The following is a 16,188-nucleotide window of genomic DNA, read 5'->3' on the forward strand; positions in this document are numbered from 1 at the left end:
GCTCAATAGCTACACTAAAACGGTGTGTTTCTTTTGCAGAATTGGAAAAACACGACCGTGACAGGATTCGAACCTGCAATCTTCGGATCCGAAGTCCGACGCCTTATCCATTTTTTTTTTTTTTTTTTTTTTTTTTTTTTTTTTAGGGCCTCCCTTCTCCCCTTACAGCCCTCCTTGCGCTCTCCATGAATGCCTTCCTTGGCGAGCTTCTTCAGCTATATTCAAATGAAATCAAAGTCTCCAGATTCACTGGCATCGTACAACAGTACACAAAAGGAAATCAATTTCTTCGGGATTACAAGGAGCTCATTGCTTCGTCTTCTTTGGAATATAAGTGCCAACGAAAATTAGAAATCTTTCTCAAATCCAAGAAGAGAGAAAAAAAAAAAAAAAAAAAATAAAAGGATGTCTCTTCCCTCAAAAAAAAAAAAAAAAAAAAAAAAAAAAAAAAAAAAAAAAAAAAAAAAAAAAAAAAAAAAACAAATAATGAGGAATAAGAAAGAAAAGAAAACTTCAGGTTCTTCAAGCGCCATAGGCGAAATGATAACGAAAATAGTAGTCACTGTTGACTTGTACCTGGGAACTTCACCATGGAAATGGTGACAGGAATCGCGGATATACTTTAGAATCACCCAATTCCCTGTTTCTCAAACAGGATTGTTAACATATTGCCAAAATCCCTCTTAATGTGTGGGAACTGGTTTCTTCGCCAATATGCCGTTGCCATATAAGCAGTAAAGGCAGTAATATTGTCTTCTCCGTGTTGGGTCATGACGTAATTGACAAAATGTCCCAGCATCCACATAACAGCATTGTTTTTCGTTTTGGGGTAAAACTGTGTATCAGGCCACAGGAGGATATCAGTCGTATAAAGACTTTCAGTGCTACGTGTGAGCAGCGCCAATCGTTTCCGCACCCAATGCCAGTTGAACTGATGCCCGCAGCAAGTAAACCTGTGCCTCAGAGTGTCTACTAATCCACATTTGAGGCAGTTGTCAGTAGCACTTAAGCCAATGCGGTTGAGTTTTTCGTTGGTTGGAATAAGATTGTGGACAACTTTATACCAGGCGGAAAGCACATCGGAAGAATGAATTTTGAGAGTAATATTGGTCCACACTGCCGTCCAGACGATTCTTGGGTAGTGCAGTTCAATTGTATTTGGAGCTTCGTACTTCTGCCACTGAGCAATTAAGAACACTGTCGTTAGACAAGGGCTCGTGGAAACACTGTCACCTAAGTAACTCATTTCGAGGTAATAAACACCGACATGTTGCAATTGAAAGTTTAGTTTCCCGATGTCAATTGGCGGTTCCATACATTTTGGGCGAACAATGCGAAACAGCTTCGATGTGATAGTATGGGGCATCGTGGTAATCATCACAGTTGTTCGTTTTATATAGAGTGCTGTCGCCTTTCGACGGATATCATTGAGTTGCAGGCCCCCAGCTTGCACTGACTTAGACAGTGTGGTATAGGTTAACTTAAAAATATGACCGAGCCACACAAACCTGCTGGACAAACGCATGATCTTATGGGCTTGCATTTTGGGAAGAGGGAACACCTGAGCGACATAATAAGCTTTACAGAGTATGTATGTATTCAAAATCCTGATCTTCTGGAGGATATTTGTCGATCGCCAAGTGTTTTCCACTATAGCTCCCTGTATTCGATTTGCAGTAAGTTTCCAGTTTTTAGCTGCCATACGTAAAGGACACCTATCGATGATGATTCCCAGAGCAACATGTTGTTCGACGATCTGTGCCCACGGTATAGCAAGAGATTCGAAGCCCCGTAAGCTTAGAACCTTACATTTACCCTCACTGAGTTTCGCTCCAGACGCAGCGCTGTAATTATCAATCTCAGCCCGCAATTGGCCCACTTCAGACGCATGACGTAGGATAACAGCAACATCATCGGCGTAAGCCCTCACAGTAAGATTGCTCCCTAAGACAGAAAGGCCAGTTAATGTGATACACAATCTCTTCAGAAATGGCTCGAGCGACAAAACAAAGAGCGACATCGACAAAGGACTGCCTTGCGGTACACCTCGTCGTATACCAACAGCTTGTGTCAGCTGACCGTTAACGGTGATCCTAGCAGTAATGCCTGTTATCATATGCCGAATGACTGCCACAGCTCGTTCTTCGAGTCCAATTCGTTGCAGGATGCGTTCTAAATAGTGATGACTAACGCGGTCAAAAGCTTTGCAAAAGTCAAGAAAAAGGAAAGCACATTTGATGTTGGTTACGGCCGCTACTGAAATAACGTCTCTGTACTCCGCAACCGGAGTCATAATGGATCTCCCTGGAAGGCAAGACTGATGTGAATGAATAACTTTCCCAAGGATGGGGGTCATTCTGCTATTAATCGCTCGGGCAATCGTTTTATAATCAAAGTTCAATAATGTGATTGGACGGAGATTATCAACTCGCTTGTGACCAGTTCTCTTCGGGACTAAAACAATTCTACCCACCTTGAACTCGGCAGGAAGAGGACCACCACTCATGACTTCATTAACAATTTCAGTAAAAGTACCACCAAGGACATTCCAGAATTTGATATAAAATTCCTTGGGCAAACCATCAGGACCAGGCGATTTAAAGGAAGGCGACTTGGAGATCAAGGCTAAAACTTCCTCGGGAGTGAAAGCCGATAAAAAGTCGACATTGTCAGCAGGAGTAATCGCCCTATCAAAAACATTGACCACTGCACTGACAGCAGGTTCATTGACAATTTCACTGGAATACAGTCGTTGGAAATGTTGGTGAATTTCACTAATAATGGCCGCTTGAGTAGAGAGTAATTCCCCATTATCCCTTTCCAAAACATCAATGAAAGCCCTGCGGCGGCGCGAGAAATGCTTAAATAAATGGTACATAGATGTCATTTCGTCGGCTAAAACAGATTTAGGTTTGGATTTAACTTTCAGACCTTCCAATTGTTGACGCTTCAAGCTGACAAGTTTAGCCTTGACACGTTGAATTGATGGAAAGTTAGTGTTGGTCGCAGTGGATGAATCATACAGTTGTCGCAGCACAGTGTAGTAAAACTCAAAGGTCCTCTTGAAGGCGCGTGCTTTCTGAGCACTATAATAAATGAGACTTTTCCGAAGCTTTGGTTTCGCAACAGTGGTCCACCACAACGCTTTAGTCGGATAAAAAGTGATGGAACGCAAACAAGTTTCCCACACATGCCTGATAACGTCAAATAACTCAGCGTCCGCCAGATGCGACATGTTTAACATCCACGGGGAACGAAATAATTTGGTAGGCTGTCGATTTAAGTGAACCGTTGCCGTAAAAGCGCAATGGTCGGTAAAACTAGCCGGGATTACGTCAACCGCTAGGAGTCTGTCACTGATACAGTCCGATAGATAAATTCTATCCAGACGGCTGCATGAAGTAACGGTGAAAAAAGTGAATTTAACTAAAGTAGGATACTTCAGTTCCCAAGCATCTTTCAGCTTAATATTCTTAACGAGCTCGTGCAGTTCTTTACAGTAGTTAAAATTAGGGGACTGATCGTTTTTACGTAGAACACAGTTGAAGTCACCTCCTATTATCAGGTTTTGAGGACTGCTCCTCAACAGATACGTAACATCCTCCTTATAAAAACGTGACCGTTCGAATTTGTTGCTGTTGCCTGATGGGGCATATAAATTAACAAGGGTTACATCAAAAATTTTACAGCTCACTCCTCGACCGGAATCTAAAAACTCGATCTCCCCAACTGGAATGCCTTCCCGTAATAAAAGTGCGGTACCTGTACTTTCCTCAGGAGCAACGTTTGATATGGTTTTAAAACCAGAGATGAAGAGATTTAAAACAGTAACTTCCTGCAACAACACAATATCAGCGTCAGATTCGTATAGAAACTGCTGTAGGGCCGCAATTTTGAGATCAGATCGAATCTTATTTATGTTCAGGGAGACGAATTTGTACGCTTGTGCCATTATTACAGTGAGGTACGTAAAGGGTCACTAAACAACACTGGTCGCATTACAAGGGCATAGAGACTTCGGAATGGTCTGCATTGTCGGGAGGATCACGAACAGTCACTTGTGTGTCGTTGGGTTTGTTTTTCTTCCGTACTGCGTTGACGTTCGGTTGAACTTTGGTCCTACTACGTGCTCTGCTAGGGAACACATCGGCAGATGGAGGTGTGGGAGGGTCCTGAGTGACTTCGCAATCCATAACGTGCTGTGACGCCTCAACCATCTGATCTGCGGAAAGAACTGACTCAGAAGGTGGACAAGTTTGTTTGTTGTCACTAGCACGAACTTCGGGTTTGTTTGTAGACGGACTTTGACTTCCTTCAGTTTGTACACAAGTACTGCCTGCCTCGTTATGCTTATCGGAAGCACGCGCTTGTTGTGATTCGGCCTGTGGTGACGTCGCGACTTCAGGCGGCGGGCTCGGCTGTTGTGGTGCCAAAGCTGCCTGTACGTCACTCGGAATGACGTCAACAGCCGCAGCGTCGACAGCTGCGTGCGACGGTTCAGAAAAACTTGAGTCAGTAACCGTAACCGGCATCTCTTTTGGGACGTCGAGTTCTAATTCCTGGAGAGCCTCGTCCGGACTATCATCATCACACGTTCTTCGCCGTTTGTGGCTCAGCAGCTGCATGTCAGATTTGGAGGCAGGCGTATCTGTAACCGGTTGTGAAGGAAAGGGTGGAAAGTCGGCAACAGGCAAACCAGGCTCCGGGGGCAATATTTCACTATCACGAGGGCGGTCGATGTCCGTGATTGGTGCCTCCCTAACAAGATCAGCCAATGTCAACTTTTTACGCTGTTCCAAAGTACTTTTGAGAACAAATACACGTTTAGGGCAGTTCGTACGCAAGTGACCAGTTTCATTACAAATAAAGCATGTGCCTGGTTGCCCACTGTACGTGACATGAACTTTATACCCACAAACAATAAGATGGGAGGGGATATCCTGCTTGACGTGCATTTCGACTGACCGGACGCCACTAAAACACTGTAACCGATGTTGACTAGACCAACGTTCGTTACGGATTTGCTTGACCTCCCCATATTTCGTCAAAATCTCACGTAAATAACAGTTTTCAACTTCCGGCGGCAGGTTGTACACACGGACATTTTTGTATTCTACATCAGCATTGGATATGAGAACAGTACTCACCGAGGCGTCACGATGACGGAACTCAGCTCTGCTACCATGTTTTAACAGAATCCTCTCCAGTAACACAGGGTTTAACAACTTGACGAAGAAACAGTAGAGATCGGTGTCGTAATAGGCAGTATGAACCTGGTCAGACGTAATACCAATGACATCCACTATGAAATCGTGAACTTCCATGGAACTCGGTTGAACATGACGTGTAGACTTGTCAAATTCGAAACACAGAGTACATTTCCTTGGGAACAACCTGGACGACATATCCACTTATTAAACGGTCGAGACCGCTAACACAAAACGTCACAAAACACTAAAAGTGAACTGACGGAAGCACAATACAGCAAATCTAGCAAACAACGTAAACAAAGAAAGTAGTCACGGCTTGCACACGCTATTGCGGAGCGAAGGCACAACACGTGCGACCTGCACGGCGTCGCAAGCGGAACTGATTTCGTACTGCTCAATAGCTACACTAAAACGGTGTGTTTCTTTTGCAGAATTGGAAAAACACGACCGTGACAGGATTCGAACGTGCAATCTTCGGATCCGAAGTCCGACGCCTTATCCATTAGGCCACACGGTCACTGGCCGCCAAGTATTCCTTACATTCGTGTCATCTCGAAACGCTCATACCGCTGAGGAATTGTGTTTTCGTTCTACACAGCCGCTGCCTCTTGCTGCTTCCCACCCATTCGTTACATGCAAGCCTTTACGAGACCGACCAAGTAGAGATTGGGAATCAAGACCACACACTTTGTGCATTCGAAATCGAAGGCAGGGCGTCCCTCGCCGCATTTGCTACGATGGCGATTTGCTACTTCTGCAGAAGCGGCGGCGTCGACGACGACGACGACGACGCTCGCGAGAGGCTCTGTGATATTTGAAAAACACATGTAAAAAATATAATTCAGACTGCCGCCTCCCACCCTACGCTGTACCGCTTTGGAAAATGCTTTATCTGCGACATTCGCCTCAATCACATCTGAGAGTAATTCTAAATAAAACACCTGTTGCTAATTGTTCGTCGTTCCAGACACTGCTTGCTATACGGCCACGACGCGCAACTGATTTCGAAAATTCGTTTGCCTCCTGTGAGGATCGAACTCACGACCCCTGGTTTACTAGACCAGTGCTCTGCCACTGAGCTAAAGAGGCGCGGCCTAGCGGTAGTTTTGCGTACTTCGTGCTTACGCTCGTCTGGATCATCAGGCTTAAGCTGACAACACTTCATATTACCGACTAATATTTGCAGCTATGGCGCACCATTACTGCTTGGCTACACATCTCACACGTAACCGATGTGCTCTCCAACCAACACCACTTACATTTCAGAACATGTCTTTGACACATGTCTACGAAATCACCTTCACCTTCAGATACACTTCCTTGCGACTGATGGAGACGTAGGCAAAGTTTTAAGTTGCTATTTCCATTACGTCACATTGATCAGAGAAACGGTAATTTACATCTGCAGCGGAACAAAATTACGTTCCGCCCAGCGTGGGGCTCGAACCCACGACCCTGAGATTAAGAGTCTCATGCTCTACCGACTGAGCTAGCCGGGCTGCGTCGGTGACTACGTGTCGGGTCGCACGACACACAGTTCTCGTTTCGGTGGGGTGGTCCCATACAGAATCTCTCCATGCTGCCTAATGTTTTCCTAGCGTCACACACGTCACGTACTTCAGTTTTATTTCATAATCATTTCTGAGAGGTACAGGAATTGCATGAAAACCTGCAGCGCTAGTGGTGTCAAAATTAACACACATATTTGATTTGACTCAGAAGCCGAACGGGTTACTTTCCGACGCTGTCTTAGATGCGCAAATGCCAGCCAAAACTCGCGGTGACGGCACTCAGCCGACCATTTCGCTAGATAACACCGTTCTGGCTGTGTGTGTATCAAGCTCAAGTGCATCTCCAAGCAGGAAATGGACAACAGCAACATTCAGACGATTTCGTACTGCTCAATAGCTACACTAAAACGGTGTGTTTCTTTTGCAGAATTGGAAAAACACGACCGTGACAGGATTCGAACCTGCAATCTTCGGATCCGAAGTCCGACGCCTTATCCATTAGGCCACACGGTCACTGGCCGCCAAGTATTCCTTACATTCGTGTCATCTCGAAACGCTCATACCGCTGAGGAATTGTGTTTTCGTTCTACACAGCCGCTGCCTCTTGCTGCTTCCCACCCATTCGTTACATGCAAGCCTTTACGAGACCGACCAAGTAGAGATTGGGAATCAAGACCACACACTTTGTGCATTCGAAATCGAAGGCAGGGCGTCCCTCGCCGCATTTGCTACGATGGCGATTTGCTACTTCTGCAGAAGCGGCGGCGTCGACGACGACGACGACGACGCTCGCGAGAGGCTCTGTGATATTTGAAAAACACATGTAAAAAATATAATTCAGACTGCCGCCTCCCACCCTACGCTGTACCGCTTTGGAAAATGCTTTATCTGCGACATTCGCCTCAATCACATCTGAGAGTAATTCTAAATAAAACACCTGTTGCTAATTGTTCGTCGTTCCAGACACTGCTTGCTATACGGCCACGACGCGCAACTGATTTCGAAAATTCGTTTGCCTCCTGTGAGGATCGAACTCACGACCCCTGGTTTACTAGACCAGTGCTCTGCCACTGAGCTAAAGAGGCGCGGCCTAGCGGTAGTTTTGCGTACTTCGTGCTTACGCTCGTCTGGATCATCAGGCTTAAGCTGACAACACTTCATATTACCGACTAATATTTGCAGCTATGGCGCACCATTACTGCTTGGCTACACATCTCACACGTAACCGATGTGCTCTCCAACCAACACCACTTACATTTCAGAACATGTCTTTGACACATGTCTACGAAATCACCTTCACCTTCAGATACACTTCCTTGCGACTGATGGAGACGTAGGCAAAGTTTTAAGTTGCTATTTCCATTACGTCACATTGATCAGAGAAACGGTAATTTACATCTGCAGCGGAACAAAATTACGTTCCGCCCAGCGTGGGGCTCGAACCCACGACCCTGAGATTAAGAGTCTCATGCTCTACCGACTGAGCTAGCCGGGCTGCGTCGGTGACTACGTGTCGGGTCGCACGACACACAGTTCTCGTTTCGGTGGGGTGGTCCCATACAGAATCTCTCCATGCTGCCTAATGTTTTCCTAGCGTCACACACGTCACGTACTTCAGTTTTATTTCATAATCATTTCTGAGAGGTACAGGAATTGCATGAAAACCTGCAGCGCTAGTGGTGTCAAAATTAACACACATATTTGATTTGACTCAGAAGCCGAACGGGTTACTTTCCGACGCTGTCTTAGATGCGCAAATGCCAGCCAAAACTCGCGGTGACGGCACTCAGCCGACCATTTCGCTAGATAACACCGTTCTGGCTGTGTGTGTATCAAGCTCAAGTGCATCTCCAAGCAGGAAATGGACAACAGCAACATTCAGACGATTTCGTACTGCTCAATAGCTACACTAAAACGGTGTGTTTCTTTTGCAGAATTGGAAAAACACGACCGTGACAGGATTCGAACCTGCAATCTTCGGATCCGAAGTCCGACGCCTTATCCATTAGGCCACACGGTCACTGGCCGCCAAGTATTCCTTACATTCGTGTCATCTCGAAACGCTCATACCGCTGAGGAATTGTGTTTTCGTTCTACACAGCCGCTGCCTCTTGCTGCTTCCCACCCATTCGTTACATGCAAGCCTTTACGAGACCGACCAAGTAGAGATTGGGAATCAAGACCACACACTTTGTGCATTCGAAATCGAAGGCAGGGCGTCCCTCGCCGCATTTGCTACGATGGCGATTTGCTACTTCTGCAGAAGCGGCGGCGTCGACGACGACGACGACGACGACGACGCTCGCGAGAGGCTCTGTGATATTTGAAAAACACATGTAAAAAATATAATTCAGACTGCCGCCTCCCACCCTACGCTGTACCGCTTTGGAAAATGCTTTATCTGCGACATTCGCCTCAATCACATCTGAGAGTAATTCTAAATAAAACACCTGTTGCTAATTGTTCGTCGTTCCAGACACTGCTTGCTATACGGCCACGACGCGCAACTGATTTCGAAAATTCGTTTGCCTCCTGTGAGGATCGAACTCACGACCCCTGGTTTACTAGACCAGTGCTCTGCCACTGAGCTAAAGAGGCGCGGCCTAGCGGTAGTTTTGCGTACTTCGTGCTTACGCTCGTCTGGATCATCAGGCTTAAGCTGACAACACTTCATATTACCGACTAATATTTGCAGCTATGGCGCACCATTACTGCTTGGCTACACATCTCACACGTAACCGATGTGCTCTCCAACCAACACCACTTACATTTCAGAACATGTCTTTGACACATGTCTACGAAATCACCTTCACCTTCAGATACACTTCCTTGCGACTGATGGAGACGTAGGCAAAGTTTTAAGTTGCTATTTCCATTACGTCACATTGATCAGAGAAACGGTAATTTACATCTGCAGCGGAACAAAATTACGTTCCGCCCAGCGTGGGGCTCGAACCCACGACCCTGAGATTAAGAGTCTCATGCTCTACCGACTGAGCTAGCCGGGCTGCGTCGGTGACTACGTGTCGGGTCGCACGACACACAGTTCTCGTTTCGGTGGGGTGGTCCCATACAGAATCTCTCCATGCTGCCTAATGTTTTCCTAGCGTCACACACGTCACGTACTTCAGTTTTATTTCATAATCATTTCTGAGAGGTACAGGAATTGCATGAAAACCTGCAGCGCTAGTGGTGTCAAAATTAACACACATATTTGATTTGACTCAGAAGCCGAACGGGTTACTTTCCGACGCTGTCTTAGATGCGCAAATGCCAGCCAAAACTCGCGGTGACGGCACTCAGCCGACCATTTCGCTAGATAACACCGTTCTGGCTGTGTGCGTATCAAGCTCAAGTGCATCTCCAAGCAGGAAATGGACAACAGCAACATTCAGACGATTTCGTACTGCTCAATAGCTACACTAAAACGGTGTGTTTCTTTTGCAGAATTGGAAAAACACGACCGTGACAGGATTCGAACCTGCAATCTTCGGATCCGAAGTCCGACGCCTTATCCATTAGGCCACACGGTCACTGGCCGCCAAGTATTCCTTACATTCGTGTCATCTCGAAACGCTCATACCGCTGAGGAATTGTGTTTTCGTTCTACACAGCCGCTGCCTCTTGCTGCTTCCCACCCATTCGTTACATGCAAGCCTTTACGAGACCGACCAAGTAGAGATTGGGAATCAAGACCACACACTTTGTGCATTCGAAATCGAAGGCAGGGCGTCCCTCGCCGCATTTGCTACGATGGCGATTTGCTACTTCTGCAGAAGCGGCGGCGTCGACGACGACGACGACGACGCTCGCGAGAGGCTCTGTGATATTTGAAAAACACATGTAAAAAATATAATTCAGACTGCCGCCTCCCACCCTACGCTGTACCGCTTTGGAAAATGCTTTATCTGCGACATTCGCCTCAATCACATCTGAGAGTAATTCTAAATAAAACACCTGTTGCTAATTGTTCGTCGTTCCAGACACTGCTTGCTATACGGCCACGACGCGCAACTGATTTCGAAAATTCGTTTGCCTCCTGTGAGGATCGAACTCACGACCCCTGGTTTACTAGACCAGTGCTCTGCCACTGAGCTAAAGAGGCGCGGCCTAGCGGTAGTTTTGCGTACTTCGTGCTTACGCTCGTCTGGATCATCAGGCTTAAGCTGACAACACTTCATATTACCGACTAATATTTGCAGCTATGGCGCACCATTACTGCTTGGCTACACATCTCACACGTAACCGATGTGCTCTCCAACCAACACCACTTACATTTCAGAACATGTCTTTGACACATGTCTACGAAATCACCTTCACCTTCAGATACACTTCCTTGCGACTGATGGAGACGTAGGCAAAGTTTTAAGTTGCTATTTCCATTACGTCACATTGATCAGAGAAACGGTAATTTACATCTGCAGCGGAACAAAATTACGTTCCGCCCAGCGTGGGGCTCGAACCCACGACCCTGAGATTAAGAGTCTCATGCTCTACCGACTGAGCTAGCCGGGCTGCGTCGGTGACTACGTGTCGGGTCGCACGACACACAGTTCTCGTTTCGGTGGGGTGGTCCCATACAGAATCTCTCCATGCTGCCTAATGTTTTCCTAGCGTCACACACGTCACGTACTTCAGTTTTATTTCATAATCATTTCTGAGAGGTACAGGAATTGCATGAAAACCTGCAGCGCTAGTGGTGTCAAAATTAACACACATATTTGATTTGACTCAGAAGGCGAACGGGTTACTTTCCGACGCTGTCTTAGATGCGCAAATGCCAGCCAAAACTCGCGGTGACGGCACTCAGCCGACCATTTCGCTAGATAACACCGTTCTGGCTGTGTGTGTATCAAGCTCAAGTGCATCTCCAAGCAGGAAATGGACAACAGCAACATTCAGACGATTTCGTACTGCTCAATAGCTACACTAAAACGGTGTGTTTCTTTTGCAGAATTGGAAAAACACGACCGTGACAGGATTCGAACCTGCAATCTTCGGATCCGAAGTCCGACGCCTTATCCATTAGGCCACACGGTCACTGGCCGCCAAGTATTCCTTACATTCGTGTCATCTCGAAACGCTCATACCGCTGAGGAATTGTGTTTTCGTTCTACACAGCCGCTGCCTCTTGCTGCTTCCCACCCATTCGTTACATGCAAGCCTTTACGAGACCGACCAAGTAGAGATTGGGAATCAAGACCACACACTTTGTGCATTCGAAATCGAAGGCAGGGCGTCCCTCGCCGCATTTGCTACGATGGCGATTTGCTACTTCTGCAGAAGCGGCGGCGTCGACGACGACGACGACGACGACGCTCGCGAGAGGCTCTGTGATATTTGAAAAACACATGTAAAAAATATAATTCAGACTGCCGCCTCCCACCCTACGCTGTACCGCTTTGGAAAATGCTTTATCTGCGACATTCGCCTCAATCACATCTGAGAGTAATTCTAAATAAAACACCTGTTGCTAATTGTTCGTCGTTCCAGACACTGCTTGCTATACGGCCACGACGCGCAACTGATTTCGAAAATTCGTTTGCCTCCTGTGAGGATCGAACTCACGACCCCTGGTTTACTAGACCAGTGCTCTGCCACTGAGCTAAAGAGGCGCGGCCTAGCGGTAGTTTTGCGTACTTCGTGCTTACGCTCGTCTGGATCATCAGGCTTAAGCTGACAACACTTCATATTACCGACTAATATTTGCAGCTATGGCGCACCATTACTGCTTGGCTACACATCTCACACGTAACCGATGTGCTCTCCAACCAACACCACTTACATTTCAGAACATGTCTTTGACACATGTCTACGAAATCACCTTCACCTTCAGATACACTTCCTTGCGACTGATGGAGACGTAGGCAAAGTTTTAAGTTGCTATTTCCATTACGTCACATTGATCAGAGAAACGGTAATTTACATCTGCAGCGGAACAAAATTACGTTCCGCCCAGCGTGGGGCTCGAACCCACGACCCTGAGATTAAGAGTCTCATGCTCTACCGACTGAGCTAGCCGGGCTGCGTCGGTGACTACGTGTCGGGTCGCACGACACACAGTTCTCGTTTCGGTGGGGTGGTCCCATACAGAATCTCTCCATGCTGCCTAATGTTTTCCTAGCGTCACACACGTCACGTACTTCAGTTTTATTTCATAATCATTTCTGAGAGGTACAGGAATTGCATGAAAACCTGCAGCGCTAGTGGTGTCAAAATTAACACACATATTTGATTTGACTCAGAAGCCGAACGGGTTACTTTCCGACGCTGTCTTAGATGCGCAAATGCCAGCCAAAACTCGCGGTGACGGCACTCAGCCGACCATTTCGCTAGATAACACCGTTCTGGCTGTGTGCGTATCAAGCTCAAGTGCATCTCCAAGCAGGAAATGGACAACAGCAACATTCAGACGATTTCGTACTGCTCAATAGCTACACTAAAACGGTGTGTTTCTTTTGCAGAATTGGAAAAACACGACCGTGACAGGATTCGAACCTGCAATCTTCGGATCCGAAGTCCGACGCCTTATCCATTAGGCCACACGGTCACTGGCCGCCAAGTATTCCTTACATTCGTGTCATCTCGAAACGCTCATACCGCTGAGGAATTGTGTTTTCGTTCTACACAGCCGCTGCCTCTTGCTGCTTCCCACCCATTCGTTACATGCAAGCCTTTACGAGACCGACCAAGTAGAGATTGGGAATCAAGACCACACACTTTGTGCATTCGAAATCGAAGGCAGGGCGTCCCTCGCCGCATTTGCTACGATGGCGATTTGCTACTTCTGCAGAAGCGGCGGCGTCGACGACGACGACGACGACGCTCGCGAGAGGCTCTGTGATATTTGAAAAACACATGTAAAAAATATAATTCAGACTGCCGCCTCCCACCCTACGCTGTACCGCTTTGGAAAATGCTTTATCTGCGACATTCGCCTCAATCACATCTGAGAGTAATTCTAAATAAAACACCTGTTGCTAATTGTTCGTCGTTCCAGACACTGCTTGCTATTCGGCCACGACGCGCAACTGATTTCGAAAATTCGTTTGCCTCCTGTGAGGATCGAACTCACGACCCCTGGTTTACTAGACCAGTGCTCTGCCACTGAGCTAAAGAGGCGCGGCCTAGCGGTAGTTTTGCGTACTTCGTGCTTACGCTCGTCTGGATCATCAGGCTTAAGCTGACAACACTTCATATTACCGACTAATATTTGCAGCTATGGCGCACCATTACTGCTTGGCTACACATCTCACACGTAACCGATGTGCTCTCCAACCAACACCACTTACATTTCAGAACATGTCTTTGACACATGTCTACGAAATCACCTTCACCTTCAGATACACTTCCTTGCGACTGATGGAGACGTAGGCAAAGTTTTAAGTTGCTATTTCCATTACGTCACATTGATCAGAGAAACGGTAATTTACATCTGCAGCGGAACAAAATTACGTTCCGCCCAGCGTGGGGCTCGAACCCACGACCCTGAGATTAAGAGTCTCATGCTCTACCGACTGAGCTAGCCGGGCTGCGTCGGTGACTACGTGTCGGGTCGCACGACACACAGTTCTCGTTTCGGTGGGGTGGTCCCATACAGAATCTCTCCATGCTGCCTAATGTTTTCCTAGCGTCACACACGTCACGTACTTCAGTTTTATTTCATAATCATTTCTGAGAGGTACAGGAATTGCATGAAAACCTGCAGCGCTAGTGGTGTCAAAATTAACACACATATTTGATTTGACTCAGAAGCCGAACGGGTTACTTTCCGACGCTGTCTTAGATGCGCAAATGCCAGCCAAAACTCGCGGTGACGGCACTCAGCCGACCATTTCGCTAGATAACACCGTTCTGGCTGTGTGTGTATCAAGCTCAAGTGCATCTCCAAGCAGGAAATGGACAACAGCAACATTCAGACGATTTCGTACTGCTCAATAGCTACACTAAAACGGTGTGTTTCTTTTGCAGAATTGGAAAAACACGACCGTGACAGGATTCGAACCTGCAATCTTCGGATCCGAAGTCCGACGCCTTATCCATTAGGCCACACGGTCACTGGCCGCCAAGTATTCCTTACATTCGTGTCATCTCGAAACGCTCATACCGCTGAGGAATTGTGTTTTCGTTCTACACAGCCGCTGCCTCTTGCTGCTTCCCACCCATTCGTTACATGCAAGCCTTTACGAGACCGACCAAGTAGAGATTGGGAATCAAGACCACACACTTTGTGCATTCGAAATCGAAGGCAGGGCGTCCCTCGCCGCATTTGCTACGATGGCGATTTGCTACTTCTGCAGAAGCGGCGGCGTCGACGACGACGACGACGACGACGACGCTCGCGAGAGGCTCTGTGATATTTGAAAAACACATGTAAAAAATATAATTCAGACTGCCGCCTCCCACCCTACGCTGTACCGCTTTTTTTTTTTTTTTTTTTTTTACTTTATTGTTATTTTAAAACCTGTACAATGCAGGTAGGCTGGCAGCGGCACACTACGCCGCTCTTCAGCCATAGCGTCTTACAAGAGTATAAAACATGGTGAATGACAAAGATCAAAGTGAGGGGCAAAAGAGAGAGGTCACAGAGACATAAAAAACACGGAGTCGTTCACATGTGACGATAACAACACGGAAAACACGTCGGCACGGCGCACAAAACACTGGTGAGTCCGACGGCACAAGTGAACGTAGGAGTGGGATGGCGGACACCAAAAACACTATATGACGTCACACACACGAAGCACAAAAGGCGACGATCTCCGGCGCGCGAATGTTCACTATACGTGTGCGAGTCCGGGGACCTGCCAAGAGAGGAGGAGGAGGAAGGGGAGTGGGAGAGCGAGAGGGGAGAGCAGAGATGCCACGGGCAGGGGAGATAGGGGGGAGGGAGGAAGGGGGAGAGGAAGCCCGGGGGGAAGAGGGGGAAGGGAGGGGACAGGGAGATGGAAAAAGAAGGGAAGAGAAGGGAGGGAGGGTGCCGAAAGGAAAGGACACGGGAAGTGGGGGGTGGGGCAGGGTCAAAGTTGATAGGAGGGGTAGATGGAGGGGACGAGGACATCATCAGGGAGAGGGAGCTGGCGGAAGCCACCTTGGGAGAGGGTATGGAGGGTGGAGAGATGGAGACCGGGTGGGACGTGCGAATACAGGCGCGGCAGCGGGCGGGGGTGGGAGAGGAGCGAGGAAACGAGCGGGTGAGGAGGATCAAGTTTACGTGAGGTGTACAGGATACGTATCCTTTCAAGGAAAAGGAGGAGGTGGGGGAAGGGGATGAGATCATACAGGATCCGTGTGGGGGAGGGGAGACGGATGCGATAGGCAAGGCGGAGAGCATGGCGTTCAAGGATCGCTGTACCGCTTTGGAAAATGCTTTATCTGCGACATTCGCCTCAATCACATCTGAGAGTAATTCTAAATAAAACACCTGTTGCTAATTGTTCGTCGTTCCAGACACTGCTTGCTATACG

The 16,188-nt window shown here is 47.4% G+C and overlaps 19 non-coding genes across 19 annotated transcripts; all 19 read right to left on the reverse strand.

Moving 5' to 3' along the window:
• Positions 1 to 5,654: 5,654 nt before the first annotated feature.
• Positions 5,655 to 5,727, reverse strand: Trnar-ucg. Its single transcript has one exon. It is a non-coding gene; the product is annotated as a tRNA-Arg (tRNA).
• A 500-nt stretch (positions 5,728 to 6,227) lies between these two features.
• Trnat-agu lies at positions 6,228 to 6,299 on the reverse strand. Its single transcript has one exon. It is a non-coding gene; the product is annotated as a tRNA-Thr (tRNA).
• A 337-nt stretch (positions 6,300 to 6,636) lies between these two features.
• Trnak-cuu lies at positions 6,637 to 6,709 on the reverse strand. The gene has a single exon. It is a non-coding gene; the product is annotated as a tRNA-Lys (tRNA).
• A 452-nt stretch (positions 6,710 to 7,161) lies between these two features.
• Trnar-ucg lies at positions 7,162 to 7,234 on the reverse strand. Its single transcript has one exon. It is a non-coding gene; the product is annotated as a tRNA-Arg (tRNA).
• A 500-nt stretch (positions 7,235 to 7,734) lies between these two features.
• On the reverse strand, positions 7,735 to 7,806 carry Trnat-agu. Its single transcript has one exon. It is a non-coding gene; the product is annotated as a tRNA-Thr (tRNA).
• A 337-nt stretch (positions 7,807 to 8,143) lies between these two features.
• Trnak-cuu lies at positions 8,144 to 8,216 on the reverse strand. Its single transcript has one exon. It is a non-coding gene; the product is annotated as a tRNA-Lys (tRNA).
• Positions 8,217 to 8,668: 452 nt separating this feature from the next.
• Trnar-ucg lies at positions 8,669 to 8,741 on the reverse strand. Its single transcript has one exon. It is a non-coding gene; the product is annotated as a tRNA-Arg (tRNA).
• Positions 8,742 to 9,247: 506 nt separating this feature from the next.
• Trnat-agu lies at positions 9,248 to 9,319 on the reverse strand. The gene has a single exon. It is a non-coding gene; the product is annotated as a tRNA-Thr (tRNA).
• Positions 9,320 to 9,656: 337 nt separating this feature from the next.
• Positions 9,657 to 9,729, reverse strand: Trnak-cuu. The gene has a single exon. It is a non-coding gene; the product is annotated as a tRNA-Lys (tRNA).
• Positions 9,730 to 10,181: 452 nt separating this feature from the next.
• On the reverse strand, positions 10,182 to 10,254 carry Trnar-ucg. The gene has a single exon. It is a non-coding gene; the product is annotated as a tRNA-Arg (tRNA).
• A 500-nt stretch (positions 10,255 to 10,754) lies between these two features.
• Positions 10,755 to 10,826, reverse strand: Trnat-agu. Its single transcript has one exon. It is a non-coding gene; the product is annotated as a tRNA-Thr (tRNA).
• A 337-nt stretch (positions 10,827 to 11,163) lies between these two features.
• On the reverse strand, positions 11,164 to 11,236 carry Trnak-cuu. The gene has a single exon. It is a non-coding gene; the product is annotated as a tRNA-Lys (tRNA).
• A 452-nt stretch (positions 11,237 to 11,688) lies between these two features.
• On the reverse strand, positions 11,689 to 11,761 carry Trnar-ucg. Its single transcript has one exon. It is a non-coding gene; the product is annotated as a tRNA-Arg (tRNA).
• A 503-nt stretch (positions 11,762 to 12,264) lies between these two features.
• Positions 12,265 to 12,336, reverse strand: Trnat-agu. The gene has a single exon. It is a non-coding gene; the product is annotated as a tRNA-Thr (tRNA).
• Positions 12,337 to 12,673: 337 nt separating this feature from the next.
• On the reverse strand, positions 12,674 to 12,746 carry Trnak-cuu. The gene has a single exon. It is a non-coding gene; the product is annotated as a tRNA-Lys (tRNA).
• Positions 12,747 to 13,198: 452 nt separating this feature from the next.
• On the reverse strand, positions 13,199 to 13,271 carry Trnar-ucg. The gene has a single exon. It is a non-coding gene; the product is annotated as a tRNA-Arg (tRNA).
• A 500-nt stretch (positions 13,272 to 13,771) lies between these two features.
• Positions 13,772 to 13,843, reverse strand: Trnat-agu. The gene has a single exon. It is a non-coding gene; the product is annotated as a tRNA-Thr (tRNA).
• A 337-nt stretch (positions 13,844 to 14,180) lies between these two features.
• On the reverse strand, positions 14,181 to 14,253 carry Trnak-cuu. Its single transcript has one exon. It is a non-coding gene; the product is annotated as a tRNA-Lys (tRNA).
• A 452-nt stretch (positions 14,254 to 14,705) lies between these two features.
• Positions 14,706 to 14,778, reverse strand: Trnar-ucg. The gene has a single exon. It is a non-coding gene; the product is annotated as a tRNA-Arg (tRNA).
• Between the last annotated feature and the right edge of the window lie 1,410 nt (positions 14,779 to 16,188).

This window comes from Schistocerca americana, unplaced genomic scaffold (genome assembly GCF_021461395.2).
Source record: "Schistocerca americana isolate TAMUIC-IGC-003095 unplaced genomic scaffold, iqSchAmer2.1 HiC_scaffold_147, whole genome shotgun sequence".
In the NCBI taxonomy this organism is placed as follows: domain Eukaryota; kingdom Metazoa; phylum Arthropoda; class Insecta; order Orthoptera; family Acrididae; genus Schistocerca; species Schistocerca americana.